The 8604-nt window shown below is 38.3% G+C and overlaps 1 long non-coding RNA gene across 1 annotated transcript; it reads right to left on the bottom strand.

The window, feature by feature from the left end:
• Positions 1–5262: 5262 nt before the first annotated feature.
• On the bottom strand, positions 5263–8184 carry LOC149415792 (uncharacterized). Its single transcript, XR_016303580.1, has 4 exons — positions 8092–8184; positions 7572–7682; positions 6351–6500; positions 5263–6198 (listed from the first exon to the last, which is right to left on the bottom strand). It is a non-coding gene; the product is annotated as an uncharacterized LOC149415792 (long non-coding RNA).
• Between the last annotated feature and the right edge of the window lie 420 nt (positions 8185–8604).

Genomic DNA, 8604 nt, shown 5'->3' on the forward strand with positions numbered 1-8604 from the left:
ATTCATCTTTTAGTTTCTGAACATCACTTTTGATTATTATTAAGTCTCTCAGAAATGCAGTTGCGTCAATATAATCGAATGTGACCGGCGGTAGTTTGTTAATGTTTAAAACTGCAAATTTCGGCATATTGTTCGGGTCGGTTTCTTTGAGGATTTTTATTATATCCGTTATGATTCGTTTTTTCTTACCATCGCCAACTCTCCTGGCAAAGGTTTTTTCCGGTACGCATTTGCACAAAACACTTTAAGCGGATTCGATGTCGTCTTCAGTAAATGTTTTATCACAAATAATGTTCATTGTTTGCTCGTCCATCACGTCCATTTTTTGTTGGATGAACGCAAGGATTTTGTTGACAATAATCCCGCACAGGCAGTCCCCAATCGGAGACATTTTCGGCACTTTTCGTATTGTATTTTTTATATTTTTTTTAATTATATTATTTTTTTTCGCGGAGTTATTGACACGGGTTGTTTTCGCGACGCCACCTGTTGGCGAACTCTCAATGCACTAGCTATATCGTCTCCACTTCTGCCATTGGTAGTCTCATCCCAGATGCTGTGACTTTATTAGAACTGCAATGGGCAGTCAGATGATACACAGTTAGTTTGCTCTTATAAAAGAAACAGGAAATGTTAGCCTTTGGCAGACTAAAAATGTTTTCCAAATCGTATGTAATAACGGCCGTCGATGGATTACTTTTCAGGTGTCTATCTTGTTCACGCTCTTTATAGCCTTCATCCTTTTTTATAACATGCTCTTCATATAATTGAGTTCATCCGGATCTGTGGTCGCACGGAACTCAAAACACAAATCGCAAGCATCTTTCTTGGGTTTAAAAAACGAAAGATTAAATTTCTCATTAAATATCTTTCGGTACATGTGTTCCTTGACAGGCTCACGATTTTCTTGCGCATACAGCGCATACATTTTAGATACACTCAAAGACCTATCTAAATATTTTCTTTGAGAGGACGCTCTGCAAGAATGTGATTCCTCGGTTGGAAAGGAAGAAATGTGATTAAAAACTTCATCAACCTTTCAATTGTCAAAACACTTCTTGATATATTTCCCCTTAGCTGAGGTTGGCGCCACTGCTCCTCCTTTCACCATCCAGTTTTCGTAAAAGTAATACACCCTCCTTTGAGAAATATTTAAAGTCGCACAAAAAAATCGTTTACACACTTGCAGTTTCTCTGAATTCCTTAAGAAAAAGTACTTGAATGAATATTTTTTCCGGCTTTCCTCTTTATTCGTTCTCTTTCTCTCCGGCTTTTCTCTGCTGGTATAAGTGTTGTAAAACTGCTTCCTCTTTTTATCAGATAATAAATAAAATTCCGCGCTTATTTTCTCACGATCATTCTCATTAAAGTTTTGAAGACACAAATGTGGGCATTTTGACTCGCACCCAGGCTTAACACTTTTAGCTGAATGCATTTTTTCTTTAACACCGATGTACTCCTCGCCGCTTTCCCTTTGTTTTTTCCTGATATTTTTCGGCCAAGTTTCGGGATTTCTGAATCGCTTTCTTGTTATGGTTTTTTTTTGTGCTGGCGTGATATCTTCGATTGTCTCGTCCTTAAGAGTGATTTGTGACTGAAAATCTTGGAACATTGCATCTGTAGAAGTATCACAATTTGGTAAACCTTTTATATCATTATCTATAATAATGAATTCATTTGGATATTGAAGCTCTTCTGGGGTTATCATGACGACGTCATCATCAAAAGTAAGTTTATTTTTAATCTCTTCAATTCTGAAACGAAAAGGTGTAATATTTAGATATGTATTACGAGTAGATTTAATATGACGAAAATTAAATGAAATAAATTGTGTTAAAATTAAAAACTACAAAAATTTAGCGTTTCACAGAAAATACATAACTGAACAATATTTAATTTAATACGTTTTTAGTGGTTAAGTCCACAAATGGTTAATTTTATGGTATGAACATTTGTTTTATCTGTAGAATATTTAAAAAGGAGCAAATAAAGAAATGTGAATAAAAACAAGTTTTAATGCACTATTATAATTTATTAGGACTCATTTTAGGTAAAAGCCCTAAACGGTGTAAATAAATAATTGAATAAAAAAATAATAAATGAAGAATCTTGTATATTTGCCTAGCAAATTGAAGAAGTACATGTAAAATGTGGTGAAAAAGCCTATAAATAACATAATTCTAAGACTTACCTTTCTATTTGAGCTACTGGTCTAAGGTTTATTGATTCTGGAGTCGGTGAAGTCATTTTCAGTTCAATAATATTGCCTTTAAAAATAACAGAAATCTTAGACAAACATCAATACTTCCTACTCCTAAATGTAAAAAAACAATAGGACAGTTCAACCATGAATATCTCGGAGTTAAAGTTTTTAACTCATTACCAGAAAAAAATAGAAACATGAATGCAAATATAAACGAATTCAAAAGCCACCTTAAAAACTATTCCGAACAGTTGAACTGAATCATATCAAATATTTTTTTTTATTTTTTTTTTTTTTATATTTACTCCACACAGGAGGCCCTGAAGAAAATAATTTCCCTCAGGGCCTATGTCATCTTTGGGGATGCTGTGTGGAGGGTCTTTTTGTGGAGAGGAAGGAGTGAACATGGGTCTTGAAGAGTCCCATGTTGTAGGAGGGAGGAAACACAGAGGCCGGCAGTTCGTTCCACAGCCGAGCTGTTGAACTTAAGAACGAATCGTAGAAGCGACCCGTTCTCATGTGACAAGTGTCAACTGTGTACAAATGTTGGGCGCGCGTTTGGCGTGTATCCCGACTACGCACCGGTGCCGAAGGGATCAATGACGCTAGTTCCTCAGAGCATCTTCCATTGTAATACCGATAGAACAAGGACAGCATACCTACCTGACGCCTGTGCTCTAAAGATTGCAGTCCGTTTGTTAAGATTGGGGAATCTATCAAACGGACCGTCCGTTTCTGCACAGAGTCAAGGGTTTTTTTCAGGTATTTAGGGGCTCCAGACCAGAGATGGCTGCCAAATTCGACCGTAGGGCGCACTTGCGATTTGTACAGGGTGAGCAGTTGTGTACTATTAAAGTATCTGCGGGCCCTGTACAGTACGCCCAGCTTCTGAGAGGCCAACTTTACTCTGGCTTCGATGGAGCCCCCGTACCTGAGCTGGTCACTTATAGTTACACCAAGCATATCAATGGAAGGCCTGTTCGGAAGATTGCTTCCGTTGAAGGAGACTAGATTATCATTTGGATCCCTTTTAGACGTAATCAGACAGGATTGGGTCTTTGAAACATTAAATTCGACGAGATTATTTTTACCCCAGGAGGAAATACTCTCGAGATAACCGTCCATTCTCTGTTTCAAAGCCCTCCGAGCCGTTGGAGTTTGTGTGCCCTTTGGGGGCTTATCAAACAAAAAGCTATCATGAACTGTACTGTCATCCGCGTAACAATGAATCGGTGCACATGTCAAAAGGTCATTGATGTGCAACAAAAACAAAGTCGGAGACAGAACCGATCCCTGTGGGACGCCAGCATTTATGGAGTGCGAGGAAGAGGTGAAACCGTCAGCAACCGCCTGAATCGACCTATCCCTTAAAAAGTTAGCAATCCACGTACACAGGGATGCGGGAAGTCCGTAAGAATGCAATTTGTTGACAAGTCCTCGGTGCCAGACCCGGTCAAAGGCCTTGGATATGTCTAGTGCGACCGTTTGGGTCTCACCGTGACGTTCCAGGCACCGCCCCCAAACATGCGTCACATACGCGAGAAGATCACCGCACGAGCGGTTCCGCCGGAATCCGTATTGACGGTCGTTGATAATTTTGTTCTTCTCGAGGTATGTGAGCAGTTTGTCGTTGATCACACGTTCCATCACTTTGGACAGAACTGATGTGATCGCTATGGGGCGGTAGTTGGCCGGGTTGGAGCGGTCACCTTTCTTGGGAATAGGGTGAATTACCGCTTTTTTCCAACCAGAGGGCACAGTGCCACACTTCAGGGACATTTTGAAGAGCTTTGTCAAAACCGGAACTATTTCCGCAGCACACCTCTGCAATACCAGGGCAGGTATTCCATCAGGTCCACTAGCTTTGTTAACATCGAGCCCCCGTATGACGTGGAGTACATCCCGATGCCGGATCCTCAGCTTTTTCATATAGAAGCCGCAGTGAGGAACCGACGGCGGAACAGCACCCCCGTCGTCGAGGGTCGAGTTTTCCGCAAACATTTTCCCTAATAAGTTAGCCTTTTCGGTGGCGGTGTTTGCTAGTGAGCCGTCAGGTCTGGTAAGAGGTGGCAAACTGGGTTTGCAAAAATTTCGACCTATTGAGCCCGCAAGCGACCAGAATGCTCTGCTGCCATGCGGGCAGGCAGCCAGCTTTTTGCTGGTCTGCAGGTCGTGTTCGAATTTTGACCTATTAATGATTCTCTTGCATTCCTTTGCCGATTTGTTGTATGCTAATCTGCTTTCGGGCGTTCGAGATGTGTTGTAGGCTCGGTAAGCCGCGTTTTTTCGTCGAACTGCTTCGGAGCATTGTCGACTGAACCACGGCAACCAAATATAAACCAATATAACAACACAAGCCCTGCTTATTTATGGGGGTACATCAAATACTTATATTATATTATATTATGTAATTAATAACTTAATTTATCTAATTGTGTAATGTAATTCGTGTATCTTTTTTTACTAATAATTTTTTTTTTTAGTCTATTCACCATCTTTCTTCATTGTGGAGAGTTTGCATGTTTTGCCGTTCTATCCTAGTCCTAAAGACCATTTTTTGATAAACGGCGAGTTTTATATTTAATAATTGCAGTGTTTAGCGTATAAAACCGTTGTGAAGGATTGAAACACTTTTTACGCTAAAATTTTTACCAATTGCCATATCTAATCTACGAAAGCAATGTAGGCATACTGAGTGTGTTGCAAGCAGCACTGATTCTCTCCGCACCTGTGAAAGTATGCAAAACTCTATACAAAACTGTTCACAGATGATATTGGTTTCATCAGAACGTCTCTTTCTATGAATTATTTTTGTGTAAGTCGGCTCTCATGGGGAGAATGCTACCGATATCTTTTTTTATGCCTTCAAATGTTTTTTTACTGCGGTAAAATATATGTGTAATAAAATATGTATAGTATCAATTTTAAAGGCGTAAAAACAGACTCAGATTTTTTTTATTTCTTTTATTTTATTTTTTTTATAGTAATAATAAGTACAATTAATATTCTGAAAAGTGTAAAAGATAGACAAACTGTTAGCAAAATAATTACTATTCACTATGAATTCGCATGTGTTTCTATAAATCTCTCCCTTTTATGATCATGAATAGTTGCACTCGGAATAATAAAACGTTATTCTCCTCTGTCAGTTGGCATATACTGCTTCAGCCGCTTTTTTGAGAAAAATAATAGGTGTAGAGGGAACATGAAAAAATTATTCTCCTTTGTGAATCAGAATGTGTCTCTTCAAATTTCCTTTTCGGGAAGATGAATAGTGGCACTCAGTACAAGAAAAATATTTTTCTCCAGTGTGAGCCAGAATGTGTCTAATTAAATTGACCTTTGGAGAAAAATATTGATTGCACTCAGAACATGAAAACAGTTTTTGTCAACTGTGAATCCGTATGTGTCGGTTTAGGTTGCTTTTTTTATAACATGCATAGTTGCACAAGGAACATGAAAAAGGTTTTTCTACACTGTGAGTCAGCATGTGCATTTTAAGGTGGCTTTTTTTGTTACATGCATGGTTGCACACGGAACATGAAAAAGGTTTTTCTCCACTGTGAATCAGCATGTGTCCGTTTAGGTTGCTTTTTTGATAACATGCATAGTTGCACAAGGAACATGAAAAAGGTTTTTTTCCACTGTGAGTCAGCATGTGGCTCTTCAAATGACCCTTCTGATAAGACGCATAGTTGCAAGCGAAACATGAAAAAGTTTTTCTCCACTGTGAGTCAGCATGTGGCTCTTCAGATAATCCTTTCGATAACATGCATAGTTGCACATGGAACATGAAAAAGGTTTTTCTGCACTGTGAGTCAGCATGTGTCTCTTTAAATTTCGCTTTTGAGCATTTGAATAGTTGCACTTGGAACAAGAAAAAGGTTTTTCTTTTACATGGGTGCTAACGTTCATTTCAAAATTTGACTAAGGAGAGAAGGAGTAGTTACGATGTGGAGGAGTGTATCCCTTTTCCACAAAATGCGTCTGAAGATCTGTCGACAAATGTGAAAAATAACATGGATGAAAATGACTCGGTTAAACTTATTTCCTAAACTTAGAGAAAATAAGCGAAGTAAGTTCTTAGAAACTTTAAGAAAATAGGAGTGGCCGAATTGTTCAAGTTTACAATGAAAATTGGTTTTACCTGCTGCCTTGGTAATTCTCCCAAAGCGTTCTAAGCATTCCTCTTTAATATCCGGCAGGTCTATGTCAATTTTCATATAAGTAAGCCCCGCTTCAACTTGTTGGGGTCCAAGATCCGTGTTAATGGTAACTGTCTTCACATTAATGCTTCCTGGAATAAAAAAGGACAATAAATAGTATGTTTCTTTGCATGGCCAGCCCTGAACAAAACGGCGCCTGGCGCGAGTTTAATTTTAACTACCAGGACGCTAACCTAACCTAACAGTCTAAATTAGTACACGCCAAGGCAGAATATCACTGTAATCATTAAAATGATGATTTGTGTTGTTTTGTAGCGCGGTATTAATCAAAAATAATATGAAGGGCCATGTGTTAGGTGAAATATTCGACGCCCGGAGCAAACTGCTCTAATTGCACCCACATGGGGCCAGCCCTGGATCTTCGTACCATTGACATAAAACGAAAAAAAAAATTAATTGAAAAAAAATAACAATTTTTTTATGAATAAAACCATTGATCAACAATGTAGAAGCGGAAATTTGGATGGAATTTTTAAATGTCAATATCAGAAAAAAATGACCTCAGACGTCCGCTTGAGGGAACTTCTTCAAGAAATAAAAACCCTGCTATAGAGCACCGTAAGTAAGAGTTTTAAGTCAATGGGATAGTGTTTCTCAATCAATATTTATGATTTTGTAGCGATCGATCCTGCTAGAGTATTCGAGAAAGCCGACCGGTTTAAAACGCATGGGCTTAGAATGTACGAGACATTTTGCGCAACAAATTTCATCGCATAATGTAAATAGGTACCAGCTACTTGTCTAAGAGCTACCTATTCGGGACGTCCAAGCGAGCTACCTACGAAAATACTTTGCGAGTTGGACTATGTACATTACGCGCATTCGCTAGAAGGTTCAAGCCTATTGCCTAGGCATAATTCCAGCTGCATCGAAACTACCAGAAGAATCTCGCTGAAGCGAGTGACCCGTAGTTTACCAGCGGTCTCTCGTACTTAGTACCGCCGCCGGCTGGGCCATATAAGTAGGCCCAACGCAGCGAGTAGTAAGTCATTTTTACCCAGTTTCAGAATTTAAGGTTCCATATTTTACACGTATGCAATGCAAATAACTGGCTGTTTGAGTACTCTCCGCATATTACAAGCATTCCTTCTTTACAGCTGGGAGGCCGAAATCTAAATCCGAAAATGCAATTTCATCTCCACCTTCTTCCTGGAGCCCTGGTTCCGTCTTGATGGATATAGTATCTGGCTTCAGTAGATCCATGGTCTGCTTTGGTAGAGTTTGGTAATTAGTTTAACACCAAACAAATATATCTGAAACAGAACAAAGTTGTTACGGAATTCTAATATAAATCAGATTTTAAAATTTGGCTTCTAAAGTCGTAGCAAAAATACACATAAGAAAACCTTGAAGTTTAGAGACGTCGTTTATCTTGGGTAAATTCTTTATTTATTTACTGTTATGTCTACCGTAAGTGGTGGGAGCCTCAAATGTTATGTCCACCGCCATTCCGTTGTAATCCACCTTTAATATAACATCTGTAATACGTATATTTATTGTAATTTTTTAAAATGCATTTTGAATTCTAATCTAATTATAGGTTGATGTCAAAATGAGAGTTAAAACATTCTGCTGTGACAAAACGCACAATGATTCCCTAAGTAAACTGGAAGAACGGCCGCCACCAAAATGAATACGATGAATTAAAGTATTATTACTTACCAATAACCATCACATGCATGGGATAATAAGTTTAACAGGGCGGGATAAACTGAGTTTAGAAACAGGAAGAAAGACTGTACGAGAAGAAAGCACATGTCAAAAAATATATAGGTTATGCATAGACAAGAATGAAGTCATAGACAATTAATATAATTTTTATGAACCTGGCCTTTTAAGAACATTACAACTTCTTTCGACTTGCGTCTTGTAAATATTATAGCGCTTGCATATCTTCAATCTATTAACAGTGAGAAATCCGTGACCCTAAAAAAAAACACAACAAGAAAAACGAAATCAAATCGTTTCTAATCGAATAGGTATTTAGGTCAAGCAATTCTGATTTTGTCCATTGTACATTTCTTTTACACATATGGGTCAAAATTCCTTTAAAATTCATCAAAACACTCACTTGAGTCAAGTTAGAGAAGGGGTTTCCATAGAAGTTTTCTGTGAAAAGTAATTCCCCACAAAAATTTCCGATATTTGCTTCCCCACAGTCATTTTTCAAATCCA

This window comes from Hesperophylax consimilis, chromosome 17, assembly GCF_061612785.1.
Source record: "Hesperophylax consimilis isolate HC1 chromosome 17, BYU_Hcon_1.0, whole genome shotgun sequence".
Classification (NCBI taxonomy): Eukaryota; Metazoa; Arthropoda; class Insecta; order Trichoptera; family Limnephilidae; genus Hesperophylax; species Hesperophylax consimilis.